General features: G+C 37.2%; 1 protein-coding gene across 1 annotated transcript in view; it reads left to right on the top strand.

Annotated features, from left to right (window-relative positions):
• LOC131436889 (potassium voltage-gated channel subfamily KQT member 1-like) overlaps positions 1–18,454 on the top strand; it is a 444,267-nt gene that overhangs the window by 5,281 nt on the left and 420,532 nt on the right. The window contains exon 2 of the mRNA XM_058605862.1: positions 2,947–3,979. The gene's annotated coding sequence lies outside the window, so the exon portion shown is untranslated. The remainder of the gene's footprint in view (positions 1–2,946; positions 3,980–18,454) is intronic.

The raw sequence follows: 18,454 nt of genomic DNA, 5'->3' as shown, positions 1-18,454 counted from the left end.
GAAGCATTTTAGCTCAAAATCACTACCCATTGTGTGACGGAAGATCAGTACCGATATTGATCGATGTGATTTAAAATTCACTGATCAACTGATCATGAAAAGATTCTCCGGCAGTGATCTAGTTTTGATGAGGTTTTGGTCTTTATTTTCTCAGCCCTGTACGCTACACTAAAGAAATATTATTCTTTACCTAAAACAATAATATATCTGTGTACCTCTAGGAGGAATAAAACAAATGATTTAAGTGTTTCATCAATTCCAACCAAATACTTTTGTTAATTTATATAATTGATATTAATAAAATAATTCCGATGATTTTGTAGTTTTAGGGATATTTTTTAATCTGATGACAGCATGTAATAAATCGATTTTTCCCTCATATTTGTATGTCATACATATTGAGAATGTATTGGGATGAATTTTATTTATTTTGAATTGGTGGGGGGTTTTTGCTTCTGTGACAATTTGCGACAAAGAGGGGATGGGGAGTCAAAAATCGTCAAAATAAGCGTGACGTCATTTATGGACAGCACCTTATTACATTTTTGGAACTTCCGAGACTAATCATTGTGCTTTGGGCATACGTGGAGTATCGTGATGTCAGATCTCAACTAATGAACAGCATTCTGAGCTAATGAGGTAGAAACTGGTGAGGAAACACAACTTTTTTGTGTTAAAAAAATCACTTTGTTTCAGCAATCCAAGTAAAACTTAAATAGTAAATAGTTGACATTGAATCAAAGCATGTTTATTTTCATGTATGTCGTCATACAAAACTGAGCTGAGATGAGCTGAGCTGAAGTAGATCGCCCGTAGTTGCACTTCGTGATTGACCGAATGAGTGGAAATGTACAATGAACCAAGAAAATTAAGCTTGGGAGAAGCAAATCATTTTCACTGTACATACCCACTCACTCCTAACTTTTTATTAAATGATCAATAACGACGCTGGCTACGACCAAAGGCTGTGCTACTGAGGGAAAGGAAGGAATGTTAGTCCGATACTCGTTGTTTCTAGAGACCGCGGGTACCACGAGCATCACGGGATAGGAGATTTGTTAGTAGGGAGGGAAAGAGATCCGGATATGTTTTGGTAAACAATATGATCTCAACAAAACCTGATTTTCGATGCTCGGGAGAGATATAAGTAAGAAAAATATAAAATATCTCCAAGGAACGATCTCACCAGTATCCCTTTTCTCCTGCTCACTCTGCTCTCAGCAACGCCAGATGAAACACGACCACTGAAAGAATAAAATAAAAACACTCGCGAATGGGTCCGCTGCAGTCCAACCCTAAACATTCAGTCTGAATGGCACGATCAACTTGTAATCTTTCACACATTCCATAGAAATCCGACAATACCGACAATGACATGCAGACGGCGCTTCGATCGGTTAACAGGTTAACATCGTTGAATCTTGGGGCGGTAAATTCTCAGTTTCTGCCGCTTGAGCACCTTACGTTTCACGGATCAATGTTATTTAATGAATAGCACTCTAATTACTAAACTCACACTTGCCACACCTGCACTGTCACTCAAAATAACTATTTCAACCAAATGTTTAACTATACGTATCAAACAACACATTGAAATTATACTTTTTTTGAGAGCGGCACCAGGACACCGCATCGCACTCCCAGTGATGCCAACTCTCGTCCATGTATGTCGTCATACCGAACTATTTATAAAGTTCTGATTACCAACGCAAGCAAACCATGTGGTCTGCTCCACCTGTTTCTATCACATTGATTCTCAGCAGCTCGTTTTTAAGTAATTATCCATACTTGAAAGTTCACATGACGTAACCGAACGAACTTATAAGCAGCTTCTAAAATTAATTGTTCAATTCTTGCTCAGCGTGAAAGTTCACGCGGAACTTTTTCTGTACTGTATTTAGATTGCACGTTGAGATATAGGTTAGCCGAAAATTCCGGTACCTTTGCGTAATTTTGTGAAGCTGTGGGTGAAAATTTCTGTACAAACAGGTTCTGTGACCAAAACTAAACCATTGGGCCACGTCAGGACTGTTCGGGCACCAGAGAATGTTGAACGAGTTCGCGCCTTCGGATAAGAAACTATAGCGCTATACTCACATGTTTAAGATTACATTTTTTTACTCGAATTGAAACTGAAGCGTCGACTCATTCGTATGTGGTTTCAGTAGTGTTGGAAACAAAACTTCTGCAAGCGAATAATTTCCAGAAGCACTGATTTTCCTTGGCCGGTGCGATCGCCTGACTTATCGAGCTTGACTTCTATCAATGAGGCTATTTATAAAGTTTACATCAACAAGTCCTTGAACGAACTGCCGGACAACATTCGCCATTATTTGGCGAAATTGATGCCGATACGTTAAAATAAGTGACAGTGGGGATACGTTTGTTTCAGTTTCAGTTATGTTATAGACCACCCATATGAATCTGGCAGCTGCTGAATTTGCTCTTATTCTTATACTTTTTTAAACGGTTGTAAGCCTTCATTTTTCTACCTTTTATTGATGGTTAGTTTTTTCGTCTAGCACTTCGGAGCTTTCGTCAAATCACATAATAAATGTGTCAGGTTTGTGTTGCACCTATAATAATATCGGTTGGTCAATTTTCTGAACTCATACTTGAGTATACATACATCATCATAAAATAAATTAGAGAGTCGGGATTAAGACACCCTATATAAACGCATTGAATAGACAGAGTAGAATTATTTTTTTCTTTTAACTAAGTGCGGGAAAATATCGAGCATTTATTTTGCCTATTAAAACTATTATATTTTTTTCAGTTTTCATTCAAATTGACTCGCAAGATAGAAGCCATTGGAGAGAGAATATTTTTCATTTCAGAGGAAGATCTGGACGAAATGACAGCTAGGCACGATTAGTGCTGAAAAACATTGTATACCTGGTACATCAAAATTGTCTCACATATTCTTTTTATCTTACTTTCCAGGTCTAAAAACCTTATCCCAGACATCAAGATTTGTAGCAGTAAAGACAGGCTTATGGTGAAGATTGATTTTGCGCCTTAGGCAGTCGAACCTATTTTGCAAGTTTGCATTGAATGCAAAGGTGATAATAAATAATCTCGAATATAAAGTGATAGATTACCTATCGCCGAAAGTGCTTAAGTGACAGACATGTAGCGGAATTTTATTCTCCAGAACCGACTAATGTTCATCCATCAAGTGATTTTCAAGCGAAAAGAAAAATCCGAATTGTCCTGTGAGCGTTGATGAGTCCTGGTCTTAATGTGATAAAAGGATAAAACATCATTGTGTTCGCTTTCCGCCGTCAGTTTCTTTTTACAAATCCGGTGAAGAGTATAAAAAAAATCCAAAGTGCCATCGGCTTTCCGGGCATACGGTACCCGTCGGTGGGCGGATGTGATAAAGGCAGGAAACCGAAAACCGGACAGTGGTAGTGAGAAGTGATAAAAATAGCACCCATAAATTACAGAGCTAGTGAATGTTGATGGTATTTTTTGCCGCCTCGAACGAAATTGATATCGCCAGTTAAGGAAAAAGGAAATCCCTCCTGCTTGGCATGCGTGAGAAAGTTAGTCGCTTCTGTTGCCAGATTTAGCGTCCCCGCTGACTAGTGGCTTTAGCAGTGCAGTGTAACGACTGATGGACGAAAGCTTAGGCAGTTCAAGAGCAAAGCACTTGATCAACGTTCGCAACTTTCCAATAAAACAAAGTAATTGGCAGTGTTCGGGAAAAGGACATAAATAAGCGTAAACGTGAAACTGGATCCTCTTAGGCAAAATACTTCGAGGATAAACATATGGTGTTTTTCTTCCATCGCTGACAGTGAATGTGAATAAGTTGACTACACAAAAAAACAAACGAAAAACGGCACAGTAACTGTTGGGTGCGAGCAGGTGAAATTTATTGCGATATAAATCGTCTTTTGGGTTTGGGTCTGTCCAAACAACGGAACGATTTTACCAGCAATCGGAAGTCGGACATCGGAAAATGTACAAGGTGAGTCGCAAAGTGGGATGAATTTAATTAAATGATTTACGTTGTCCTCATTTTATTGTCAAGGCATATTTTGTGTCCTTGTTTGCATTGTGGAAATCAGAGGACAGGGAAGGTACCGTGACAGTGTGATTTTGAAAGTAAAAAGATACCCGAAATGCAAAATTATGGTAACCAGAGGAACCATAACCCCGAGATAGTTGCTGTGACAATACAGCACGAAAAAATCATGTAAATTCACACCTCGATAGATGTTGGAGCATTGCAATTGTTGCTTAAGGTTTTAATCTTAAGGTCATTCACCTTTCTGACCATTTGTGCGAGGATGGGAATCGACCTCAGCTGCGCTGCTTGAAATGCATCGACTTACTCATCATGCTATACCCGTCCCAATCTTTGAAATTATTCCCACATGCTGCAGGGTGGGAAATCTAAAATCTAAATAAATCTGAGAATATTCTGTGTAAAATTCAGAATAAAATTTGAAAAAGTAATATACAAAATTAAATAAATATTATTATTATTATTATTAAAATTGCCAAGCATTGTGAATCCGAACGCAAACGAATTCTTCTTCATAAGAAATTCGAAAATTTACTTTCCGAAAAAATTTTATACGCCCTCATAGAAAACAAAAATCAGAAATTATTAAAACAGTAGATAAAACTCTCTTTGAATGTAATTCTATCTTCAATATCAACCTCAGTCGCCTCAAATTTCTAAGCCCCCTAACTCATCACTTATCGCGCTGTAATACAGGAACCGAAAGTCGGATCCGGATTGACTTCTCGAGGGTTTTTTTAAAGAAATCCAAAACATTTTATTAGCATCTTGGTTTGTTGTGGAAATCGGTTGGGAAATTTCCGAGAAAAATGGGTGTGCCTTTTCTCATAAATTTGCACATATTACCTTGTAATTCCGGAACTGGAAGTCGCATAAAGATGAAATTCAATAGCAGGGTAAGGGACCTTTAGACCTTTCACTTGAATCTCAGTTTGTGAAAATCGGTTCAGCCATCTCTGAGAAAATTGAGTACATTATTTGTCACATACACACAGCCATACATATGACATATGGTATATGAAACTCGGTCGGTTTTCACAACGATTTCATAGCCTTTCTATATGAGGAAAGGCAAAAACAGGGATTACTATCTAATCGCTGGTGGAGATACGTCGTCCTCAATTTGATCGATCCATCTTGCCCGCTGCGCACCTCTTCTTCTTATATCGGTCGGATTATTATCGAGGATCATTATAAACGGGTTGTTATCCGATATTCTAACTAGAGATGGTCGGGTATAGAAATTCTTATACCCGAGTGATCAGCAAAAAAATTTACCAAAATTCAGTATGGAAAAAATAAAGTGTTTTAGATATCGAGCCGTTTCAGGCTCTAGTTGATAAGTAAAATACATTAAAATGCTTGTTTACATTTAAAAATAAAAATACACTGCATGAATACAGGGTCCGCCATGTAACTTTTTTTTAAACATGCAATAAAACACAAACGGTTCATCAGAATTCAAAATTTATTTTTTCATATTAAAGTACAATCCTTCCGGTTAATTGTGGAATATAATTTTATTCAAATGGCTGCCTCGGCTGGCCTGCCAGTACGCCATACGGTCGGTCCAGGTTTCTAGTACATTTTCGATTGTATGCAGCTTTATTTCAGCTATGGCTGCACGAATGTTGTCCTTCAAGGCTTGAATTGTCTCTGGTTTGTCCACTTAACACTTATCTTTGACAGCCCCCTCAAAGATAATATTCTAACGGCGTCAAATCACAGCTCCGAGGCGGCCAAACAACATCCGAATATCGACTGATGATTCGATCTTCGAAGACTGTGCGCAGAAGATCGATCGTAGCGTTGCCTGTGTGGCACGGAGCGCCGTCTTGTTGGAACCAAATGGTGTCCAAGTCTTCTTCTTCAAGTAACGGGAAGAACCAATCGCTAATCATGGCGCGGTAGCACTCGCCATTGACCATGGCGGCGGCGCCTGCCTCATTTTCGAAAAAAATGGCCCAATGATGCCGCCAGACCAAAATCCGCACCAAACCGTCACTCTCTGAGGATGCATCGGCTTCTCTATGATAACGTGCGGGTTTTCCGTCCCCAGATACGACGATTTTGCTTATTACCATACCTGCCGAGATGAAAATGTGCCTTATCCGAGAAGATGATGACCCTATAGGTTTCCAATGTCTTTGGTACTTTATACTCATTTACAAATGTCAACAAAAGGGAGTAATATCTACTCAAATTTTTCGAGAAGCATATTTACCCAATATGTCGTAATACCCGTTGTATTCAATTTTGGGTAGGTATGGTTTTTACGAAACAGTGCGACTTTTGATCCAATTCTTTAGAATCACAAGTAAGCGTGCTCATTATCTTGACACACAAATAAAAATTCACATTCGAATCACTTGAAAAATCACGTAAAATGGTTCCAAATGTCAAATTGAATATTATACGTGACGAAAATGAATGTTAAGCGAACATCCCCTAAAATGAAATGAAGTATCATCGGTTCGTTCATTGTTTCTCATGTGATTTTGCTCATGATATATACCAGTAATTCCACCGTGTATTTTTCACACCAGTACGGTACGAAACAGCGCACACGAAGCATAAAGAAAATAGCGAAAATGTTGTAAATTTGCTTTGAATCATATTGAAATTTAGGTGATTTCTTTTATAGTTTTATAGTTCTGAGCCTCAAAATCAGTTTTTTTTGGAAAAAAATGCTTCGAAAACTAATTACGACTTCACAAAGCAAATATTAAAAATTCCATGCATACTTAGTTGTTGTAAATTACGAAAAGTTGAGTGTTTCCATCCAGTGATTGGTGAAATTCGAAACGCGCGTATTCAACTGAATTTCACATAAAATCTGTATTCTGCAAGAAATCTTCATGGCCGTAGACAAATCAGCACATTGCAGCTAATTTTGTATGAATGGTAACTCTGTTGATGCATGGAAAAATAAACACACACAGATAAAAATATTTTGTGATTTTACATTTATTTTCATGCACATATTTGGAGCAGGCAATTGAATGGAAATTTACATTACAAAACGAAGCGGTTTGTAAATATACAGTCTTGATCAAAGAAAAACTGAATGAATTTTAATGTAAATTTACATCAATTATGGTTTTAAATCAGATTTTCGTTTCAACTGATGTCCATTTCATAGTACTATTGGTTTACATGTCGTGTAAGTTTCATATTTTCTTTCTGTGCAGTCCAGATAACAGGCTGGATGTTTTTGATAGGGTAACGTTGCGCCATAATGACACATGCGATTACTGTTCCAAATAAAGAAATATTCGAAGTGACCGTTAAAATCATTAAAGAGTTCCATTTAAGTGTCCTGTCTGTTTGCCTGTGCTTTTATTATTGAACTGCGTAGCGGCCGTACAAAGCTGAACATGTGTGGATGTTCTGTTCAATTAAGTAGTTTAATGCGTATTTTTGCATTTCTGCTATTTTTGTCATCCTACTGCAAGCAAAATTTCGTTTGCATTCTGCGGCGACTAGTCAGTCGTCACTCGTTTAGCTGTTTAAACTGAACTGTCGGGTGGACATGGCAGTTCAATTTGAGCTACTAAAGCGCTGATGAACCGAAACAAAGTTTTAGTTATATCCATCATATTCTTTTGATTGGCTGCATGTGTTAAAATATGTGAGAACATAACTAATCATTTTCGGATAGACCTTGAAACGTAAACGCATAATGACAATTGTTAGACGGTGCTGTTCTCGGTGTACGACATAAATGCGAACGCGAAGAAATTAATTACAACGCGGGTGCTCGTAATTTCGAGCTACGTTTTCCGGTTTCAGGAGCAGGTCAAAAGTTAACTATTTTGAGCGTCTTTATTTATACTACGTTACCTTAGCCGACCTTTGTCGTTGTGGGTGGGCAAGAAAATCGCGTGACAGTTGGCTCTTACTTCGTTTATTATGCGACACATGCAAATGAAGCTAAGTTCCGTGACAATTTAAGATACCGGATGGCCATTTAGTTGACGAAGTGAACCAATTGTTTAGAGGTTATAGTTATGTAAACACTGTCATGCACTGAACAGTAGCTAGGATAAACTGTTCACAGTGATTCGGACGAGTTGACCTCGAATTTCCTCTCGCCAAAAGCCGTAATGATTGGTAATCTCTCATAACTAATACACTGATGAAGGTTGCAACTAGCAAACCGAAATACTTCTATCTATAATACCTGTTACTATCTCGTCATATTAAAGCTTTTTATTTAAAAGGTTTTTCTGTTGGTGGCAAATAATTTTCAACTTTTTTCAACAGAGAACAGGTTTAAAGGGAGGAAAGACGGATGTTGCTGCCATTAGCATATGCTTCGTTTTGCGTTTATTTAATTATAGTGAAGCAGAACATAAACTAAATTTTCCTTCACACAGATGAACCGAGAAAAACTTGCTCATCCATTTATTTATTCACTAATCTAAGCCTTCTAAATTACCTTCAATTCAAGTTAGTTAACGTTTCCCAAATTACTAGTCGAAACAAAACAGTATTCGGTAGGAATCTAGAAAATAGAATAAATTTCATCCATGGAATTGAAATGGGTCAAGAGCCTCGTAAAGTACGGAGTAATCGAATAACAATTGGTATCTAATTGGTGCTCCATTAGGATTTGTTTGCTATACTCTCAATGGATTCGTAGCTAAATAAGCAAAACTGTATTACTCGTAAGGAGCTGCCGTCTTAATTTATGTTGGTCCATTGAAATGGTCTGTGCACGAATAAAAATCCATTACCGGTACCACGATTGAGAAACTATGAAAATCATGAAATGTATTTTCTCATGAGATCATACCAATTATTAGTGATATTATGAGCAGAATGATTTAAATCATGAATATTTTTATGGGATTTACTCATAAAATCATCAGTATTATGCATGTTATCAGGTGTACAACTTTGATTCCGCCGTTTTTTTTCCTAAATTAAAAGCTTTATTGCGAAAAAGTGCTTACAGATGGATTATTCAAAGTATTGTCCGTCGCTAGCGACAACTTTCTCCCATCTTTCCGGCAATTTTCAGATCCCGGCTCGAAAAAAGGAGTCATCTTTTGACGCTATCCACGAAGAAATTCATTTTTCCAACTCTTCGAAGGATTGAAAATGTTGATCTGCCAGGCCGTATGCCATCGAAAGGAATAGATGGAAGTCAGAAGGGGCGACATCTGGGGAATATAGAGGGTGGGGCAAGACTTCCCATTTCAGCGTTTCCAGATACTTTTTGACCACTTTTGCGACGTGATGCCGAGCGTTGTCGTGTTGGAGGATGACTTTGTCATGTCTCTCTCGATATTGTGGCCGCTTTTCTTTTAGCGCGCGACTAAGGTGCATCAGTTGCGTTCGGTAGCGATCTCCTGTAATGGTTTCACCCGGTTTTAAGAGCTCGTAGTAAATCACACCGAGCTGATCCCACCAAATACAAGGATCATAACCTTGGCGCAGTGATTATTCGGTTTTGCCTTCGACGAAGTTGCATGCCCGGGCTTTCCCCATGATTTTCTGCGTTTAGGATTATCGTATCGAACCAACTTTTCATAACCAGTTACGATTCGATGTAAAAACCACTTACGATTTTGTCTTTGAGGCAGTTGCTCACATACAAATAGACGGCGCTCGATGTCCCTCGGTTTCAACTCGTACGGCACCCAGTTCCCTTTTTTCTGAATCATTCCCAGGACCTTAAGCCATTTTGAAATGGCTTGCTGACTCACTCTCAACGATTCGACAGGCTCTTCTTGGGTTTGGCACGAATCTTCATCAAGCAATGCTTCTAGTTGTTCATCTTTGAAGATTTTTTCTCTTCCACCACCATGTTTGTCTTCGACATCGAAATCACCATTTTTAAAACGTTGAAACCACTCCCGACACGTTCTTTTACTCAGAGCAGCATCACCGTAAGTTTCTGAGAGCATTCGATGCGCTTCAGCTGCATTTTTTTTCGAATTGTAACAGAAAAGTAAAATTTCCCGGAAATGGCGAGAATTGGGCACATAAACAGACATTTTCGAGCGTGAATAATACGAAAACAAGAACAACTGTCACTGAAACGGCGATGACAATTCGTTAGGCACTGTACACACTCACTTTAAAGGCATTATCATCTATGTATTTTGACCAGCCTCAGCCGGTACAGTCACCTATCGAAAAACGGCGGAATCAAAGTTGTACACCTGAAACATGATTTTCATTATTTTTTAATCATGGTATCGGCAATGGATTTGTATACGTGTGAAGAGTAAAAATCCGTTACAATATTTTTCTCAATAACATCTCCGTGAAACTTACTGAACCTGTAGATTTTTTTCCAAAACGTCATTTTGCATTTTTTGTTTTTCCAAAATTGATTTGGACTGTCTTTTGAAAAAGGTTAAAAGTGTTATACTAGTGATTTTCACAAAATCAGTTAAATTTTATTATAAATCGAGTTCTGCACTGAAGAAAAAGACTTTAAAAGTTTGAAATCGATTTACAAAAAAAAAAACTTTTTGGATTTTAATATAGATTTATGTGTTTTCACTACCAACTATTCATACTTTGCAAGATGGGTACTTTCAAATAAAAAAAGTTTTTCTATCAAAAACTATTTTTTGTTCAAACTTGATTTTTTATCCAGTGTCTTTTTTATCAAAAACGAAACTAAACTGAAAGTCATAATCATTAAAAATCAAATGAATCCCAATTTATGTTTCTTGCCTTTCTCATACAGAAAGGTTATAGAATCACTTGAAAAATCGACTAGCAAAAATTGACCCGGAGGGCCAAGTGTTAAGTACCATTCGACTCAGTTTGTCGAGCTGATAAATATCTGTGTATATGTATGTGTCATATATTCTCACTAGGTTTTCTCGGAGAAGGTTGAACCGATTTTGACAAACTTTGATTTAAATGAAAGATCTCATGGTTGCATATAGAATTCCTGTATCCGGATCTGACTTCCGGCTCCGAAGTTATAGGGTAAAGTATGTTAAATATTGTACACAGTCATTTAAACAAGGGAAACAAAAATCGTGAAAAATATTCTAAACTGGTCTCAAAGCTACATCAATCGGTAGCTATTATCAGTAAGCAGCTAAACAATTGGATTACGGATATCCTGGCTCCCGGCTTCCGGTTCCGATGGTTTAACCAATTTTCACAAACTTAGGTTCAAATAAAAGGTCTAGTGACCCCATACAAAGCAAAGTCCTGGCATTACATTCCTTTTGTGGAATTTGGCCTTTTTGTTTCAACGGCATGGCTAGTACTATGGATCCTACTGACACTAAGAATCTTTCCAGGTTGGGGCTCGAACATACGAAAACTGGCTTGTAAGACCAGCGTCCTATGCATTGAACCGCCAACCCGGGACGTGATCCCATACGCTATTCCTAAATTTCATCCGAATCTGATTTCTGGTTCCGGAGTTATAGAGTAAAGTATGTTTAAATCCACTTAGAGGTGTAATATATCATATTATTCATTTTCGTCTATATATTACAGCATAAATTCCCCGAAATACTACAATTTGAAATAGTTTAGAAGAGAGTTTTAAAGATTTCTGTTTCACAGTACAACTACATTTGAATTTAGGTTAGTGACAATCTATTCAATCATCAATCCATCACATTTTATTACTATTGTCGGTACTTCCGGAACCAAAAACTGGATATCCGTATAGTGACATTCGGTTCATTCAACCATGCACTAATAAGACCTACACATTTCTTTAAGATTTTCTATGGCGATTTTAATTTTGGAAAAAAATGTACTGGTAGTCGGACTTGTATAAAATTCAGCAAATCAATCATGGGAAAATTAATAGTTTATTTCGTTACAGACTCTCATGGTCTGCAAACTAGAGAAATTCACTAGCCAATATAAAGAGGTAGCTTATGAAAAAAATATTCAGGAAATTGCCATTTTTTCACTAAGCACCTTACCTCCGGAACCAGAGATTTTATCCGAATGAAGATTGGAGTATTCATAAGGCATCTTAAGACCTTTCAGTAGAATCTAAGATGGTGAAAATCGGTTTAGCCGTCTACGAGAAACAGGTTGTTCTCTATGGCCACGAGACCTGGACTATGTTGGCAGAGGACCAACGCGCCCTCAGTGTTTTCGAAAGAAAGGTACTGAAAACCATCTTGGCGTATGAATCACGAATTGCAACAGCTGCAAGGAGAACCACCCATCATACGGACAACTAATATCAGACTTCTACGATGGGCTGGGCATGTTATAAAGATGTCGGACGATAGCCCAGTGAAAATGGTTCTTGAATCTAATCCGACTGATACAAGAAGAAGAGGAGCGCAACGAGCAAGGTGGATCGATCAAGTGGAGGGTGATGTACGAAGCATCCGTGCCTCCAAATGATATTAAGGAACTTTGTTTGAGACCATAAAACCTTTCATTTGAAGCTAAGTTTGTGAAAAACAGTTCAGCCATCTCTGAGTGACAATATTTGAGTTCGTCGAATGGTCTTATACTGATGTCCTGAATTCCGTCCGGATCCGAAATTCGGTTCCGGAGTTTTAGGGTAAAGTGTGTTAAATATTGTACATCATCACTTGAAGCGGTGAAACAAAAACCGTAAAAAAATTGGAAACTGGACTCAAATACCTTTCTATAGAAAAATGCAAAAAGTCTGGCCCGTTTCAAAAGACAGTCAATTTTGGAAAAACAATGTGATCGAAGTGGCTTTTGTGATAAATTATATGTGCTGCCTACTGCGAATACGATGTGGTTCGAAATTCATCTATTCCAATCCTACACTGAAAAAACCGATTTAAATTTAAAAATAAATTTAAATTTGAAGATTTGCAAAAAACACTGTTTTCGAATCCAATGAAATTTTATCCCAAGATAGGTTTTTTCCCTTCCAACCGTCCATGTATTGCAAGACGGGCATTTTTAGCAAAAAAGTGTTTCTAACTAAAACTTTGATCCTTACTGATACTACTGATACTACATTGTGCGGAGACACTAACAGCGCTTCAAATGAGAAACGGATGTACTTTTTTCCATTCGCTACTGTGGTTGTGTTAAATGCTCAGGCAACTTTATGCATGCATTTTATGATCATTTACGCACCCATTCTCCACCAGATGGTGTCACGGGTTGCTCAACTACATTACTATTACACTGGGAAATTTAGGTTTATTTTATGTATGCTTTCGGTTCAGTTTAGTTTTCAATAAAAAAAACTTAAAAAAAAGTTATGAGAAGAAAACTTTTTTTCTTTGGAAGTGCCCATCTTTCAATGTATGGATGGATGGTAGGGAACATATTCATTCTATCTTGGGTCAAAATTTTACCAAAATCAAAAATGGATTTATTTTTGTAAATTGATTTTAAATGCTTGAAGTCAATTGTTTAGTGTAGTTGTGAGTCCAGTTTAGACAATTTTTTACGTGATGGTATAAAACTTTTAGCACACTTTACCCTATAATTCCGGAATCGGAAGTCGCACGCGGATGAAATTCAGGAATTCCATATGGGACTACGAGACCTTTAATTTGAACCTAAGTTTGTTTTAATCGGTTCAGCCAACTCCGCGAAAACCTAGTGAGATTGTTTGATAAAGGCACACACATAACATTGCTCATAGACATTGATCAACTCGACAAACTGAGTCGAACTGAGGAAATGGTAATAGAGTATCTGAAGAGTGTATCACAGCTTTACAAGTCTTATACACAAGTCAAGTGGTGGTTTGAATCATAGGTTTAAAAAAAAAATTGAACGAGAGTAGAAGTGCGGTTGTAATATTTTTTTTTCGTTTTTTTTGTAATTCTCGAACATGCATTAATTTATTTTTTTAGTGTATACTTTATACTGATCACCATTATTATACAATTGATAGCTACGCTTTTGACCGTCAAACGCTGATAAGAGATTCTGTTTTTTGTCTCTTTAGCAACCCTTTTTGAAATTCAGTCTCTCCTCCATCCATCCTCAGTGACTTCATTTAGTCTAATAATGCAAAACAAATGGTTTACCATGCTGAAGACGTGTGCAAAGTTTCATCAATATTGGTGCAAATTGGTGTTGATTTTTTCACCCTTTCTACTGATAGTTTTTGGAAATGCTCATCAATCGAATTCATTTTTACCTTTCACTATAGAAAAAATACAGAATTGTGGGAAAACCGAGTGTATCTAGTATATCGTTTTCACTCCGCTTAATTGTCTTGGAGATGATGATCAAAAAATGGCTGAACCGACATACAAAACTGTTTCACCTATCCGCTCGATTTTATCGAAGATGACTGATTTAAACAATCTTAGGCTCTTTCAAAGTTAGAAAGTTCATGGCGAACAGTTGTGGTTGCGAAGATATAATCGTATAAGGGAAGTAGCCGGCAAAACGCACTGCTTCCTCAGACAGATCTCAACCGATTTTGTAACCTGTCGGTGTCGCATGGCTCAAGTTTCTCGAAAATGATTCAACCGATTCTAACATACTTTGGCTTGTTGATAAGCTGTGGAGTACTTGAATCACTCTGGTAATTAATGGATCTATTTAAAAATAAGTTCAATGGCAGAAAGTTACAGTGAGACAGTTTGAATGACAAGAGAAATGCATAACTACACCACTAGGTGGATTAAGAAGCAGTGTTTGTGGTATAAAACGATGAACGTTTATTTTTCATATGGGACAGATAAAGAATGCTATTTTTGCTCATTTTTTCTGAACAAACCTGCAATCGAAATCAAAAATGGCGAGCATAGGAAGAAACCCAACAGTGAAACCATGTTTAATAGATTGTCTGTTGTACAAAAACACTGAGCGAATATCAGCTCTGCTACCGCGAATTTTTTCTTGGAATCCGGATAAAGAAATAGTTAGGTTCGTCCGGTTTCCGGATAACTTCCGTGAAATCAGCAAGCTACCTGGCATGGTCTGTCTACTGGCGACGTGGTATGTATATTAATGCAAGCCATGAATCAAAACATACCACGCAGAAAAAAGTACCTACAGTTTTTATCGTCATCAAAACTTGCTCACTAGAATGCTTCCCGCCGAGCTCAAAGTCTAGGCTCCAGGTGTTCAGGCTCATACCAAACATCGTTCGTAGTAGCTCTTGCGATGAAAACGTGGGATGCCGCAGGATCTGGCAAAAGCCTTGAATAGCACCCCGTTCAAGTAGCACGAATTTATCACCCTGCATAAGGCAGGATCAATGGTTGCGGTTCAAAGTAGGCTCACTATCAGGGGTTGTGATTCGTGGTACGTGCTGCCACTAATCTGCTCGAGTCCAACTGCTGACTGTTTGCGGTACTTCCTATCAGCTAGTCGGAATGCAAGAGAGTAGAATGTTTTCTTTGTGTACAACCGTAGTCTGCGGATTCGGAAATCCCAATGAATGGCTTGCGTCGACGACAGTTTGGTATCTGGGAAGCAATTCAACGAACGAATGAACAAATACAATGACACGCTCGGCTGTTCATTAATATGATCCTTCACTCTGAGTATCTAACAGTAGAATAATTAGAACCTAATTTGTTTTGTGGTACTGGGGCTTCAAGCAGATAATCGAGAAACAAGTTAATCCGGGAATGTTGATTTGCTTTTATTAGGGAAGCGGAATCCTAATTGGAATTTACGAGCCCTAAGTTGGGAGATTTGGTGTATCTATTGCTGATGTCACCTTGAAACTACCGGTGTGTTAATTTCGTTACTCATGTAAATGATTTTATTAACGAACAGAATATTAATTCAAGATATTCAATAAAACTCAATTAAATATATATGTACGAAAAAATAACCGTTGAGAAGAAACAGTAATAGTAGTAAGAAAGTAATGAAACATTGTTTAAAATATAAATATTTTATGCAAAACTCGTTTTTGTTTTAAAACCGGTTCACTAATGCTGTAGAGAAGGTGGACCATTTGTGAATTTGTTTTGTGCATCGTTCGTCTCACACGAAAGACATATTCATCGAAATTCAACTGTCGTTTTCAGGTCGGCCTAAATATTCAGAACAATTGTAGTAGAGATTTTGACCATGGTTGTGTAGTCCTATATATGAAAAATAGGTATAGAATTCGCTCAAACTTTGGAAAACTTTGCCGATACCAATCAATTCAGTTCGACGAGAAGATCAAATGTATGTATGTCTGTGTGTATACGCTGTTTGAAAGGGTTTATATTGAAGATGATTTTTCCAAAATTTTAACCCTTCAACTGATATATTGGTGGAGTTAGGGTAGTTCTTCTAATCTTCATTTTTTTTATTTTTTTCAAAATCCTCTTTAACAAAAAAATGGAAAAAAATCAGGAATATTTTAGGAACTATGGGGAACCTTTCTCATTTTTTTCAGAATTTTTCAAAATGTATGGAGACGATGGAGACGCATGGTAGTTAGTTCTAAAATCATATATCACATGCCCTTAGAACTACGTACCACGCGTTTCCATCTACAACTTGAGCTCAGGGCTTGAGAATTGACGTAATTAATAATGAAAAAAAAAATTATTCCTTATGTTATTTACACACGCCCGCACGCCTGGCTTCATTTACCAAGCAATGATGTAGGGAATGCATTAGTGAACATGCGTGCCAGTGGACGGTTGTAATTCATTTCCAACTTCAACATTTTGAGGGATAGTCTGTAGGTTTTGAGGTTACCTATTAGCGGTCCTAAAAATAATATAAACCAGATAGAAATCAAACCGAAGCACCTGCAGTAAGTCACGAAGACCCCAAAAAGAACGTATAAATTCGCATCGTCGATTTTATATACAAACAAAATGTTCTTTTAAACTTAATATTTTCAGTTTTCTGCTATTTTCTGAAGAGGACCCCTTTATTAAACAGTTTCGGAAAATCGTATTGTTTTATTGCTTAAATCGAAATATTTATTAACTAAGAATGAATGAGAAACTAAGCTATGTGTAAAAATAGAATTTTAAACGCTTTCGCAGATATAGTTCGTCGAATTTACTTGCACTAAGTGGTCTTTTTCTGGTGTTTCGTGGAGTACTTTTGTCGCGTATTAGCTCAAGCCTGTTTATTACGTACCTAAAAGTCGTCTCCATACAGCTCAGATTATGACCACTCTTTGCCTCCATTTGATCGATCCACCTTGCTCGCTATGCTTCTCTTTTTCTTGAACCTTCCGAATCACATTCAAGAACCGTTTTCAAATGTTTGCCATCTGTTATCCTGATGACATGCCCTGCCGATCGTAGCTGTCCAATTTCTGCTGGACGTATGATAGGAATTAATGAATACATGAATTCATGAACCACCACGATATACTCGCCACGCACTATTATTCGAGTAGGAAGGTGTTAAATTTTAAAGCCTTTCCCTCTTATACATTTTGTTTCGACGGATTTACTGTCAGTCCGATCTCAGTTTGAATAATCCGTCTTTATGAGCTTAAGCCGTTTTGTCTTGTTGAGTAGTTTCAGGCTACTTGTCTTTTCATACCATGTAATACAGAACGTCGACGAACATTTTACCTCAAAACTGAAAGTTTTTTAGATTTCGCTTAGGTTCTAATTTTCCTTGATTTGGTGCTTGGCATCTAGGAATAGTTTTTTTGCAAAAGAACTATAATTTAATTGTCCTTTAGAATTTTTACTAAATATACTTATTATTTGATTTGAATACAATAAAAGTAAAATAAATGTAAAATGACTTATCAGTTCATGGATAAAAACTTTAAACCGTATATTAAAACCTAAATATTTGTCAATTCATTAGTTCTGATTCATGTTTCTCTCACCGATCTTTCCTGATGAAAATTCTATCTTAAGCCCTGAACTCAAGTTGTAGATGGAAACGCATGGTATTTAATTGTAAGGGCATGTGATATATGATCTTAGAACAAAATACCATGCGTCTCCATCATTGTTCTGTTTGGGGGCAGTTTTTATATGGAAACCCGGCTACACCCTTTACATATCTTATCGTAATCAGCGATGCCAGGCCTGCAGATTTGTCTACAAATCTGCAGATTTCACATAAAGTACTGCAGATATTTTTTGCTGTAGACTTTCTTGCAGACTTTTGAATATCGAATTTGCTAAATCAGTTTTGTGTATCATACTTTTTGGAGAAATGAAATCTCGCAGACATTTTTCGGATTTACAGATTTTTGAAACCCAGTTTAAAGATATTTGAAAATTTTACTTGGCAAATTTTACCTGATCGTAATATCAATCAATCAAAAACCATAGATTGCAAGAATCCGTCAACTATTCGTGGAGATATCGATATTTTTGTATAGTCGATTTTTCCTCCATATACCAATAGTTGAGGTTTTGAACGAAGCACCATTAAATGGCATTTGGAATCAAAATTAGACATAATTTTCAATACGATCGATTAGACGTAATTTTCAATACGATCGATTTTTTCTTATTTGGCAACATGACTGTGACGTATCAAACCTTATATTGGAAATTCTGCATTATC

This window comes from Malaya genurostris, chromosome 3, assembly GCF_030247185.1.
Source record: "Malaya genurostris strain Urasoe2022 chromosome 3, Malgen_1.1, whole genome shotgun sequence".
Taxonomy (NCBI): Eukaryota; Metazoa; Arthropoda; class Insecta; order Diptera; family Culicidae; genus Malaya; species Malaya genurostris.
The sequence above is the reverse complement of the archived record's forward strand: the minus strand, read 5'-3'. Positions and strand labels throughout refer to the sequence as shown.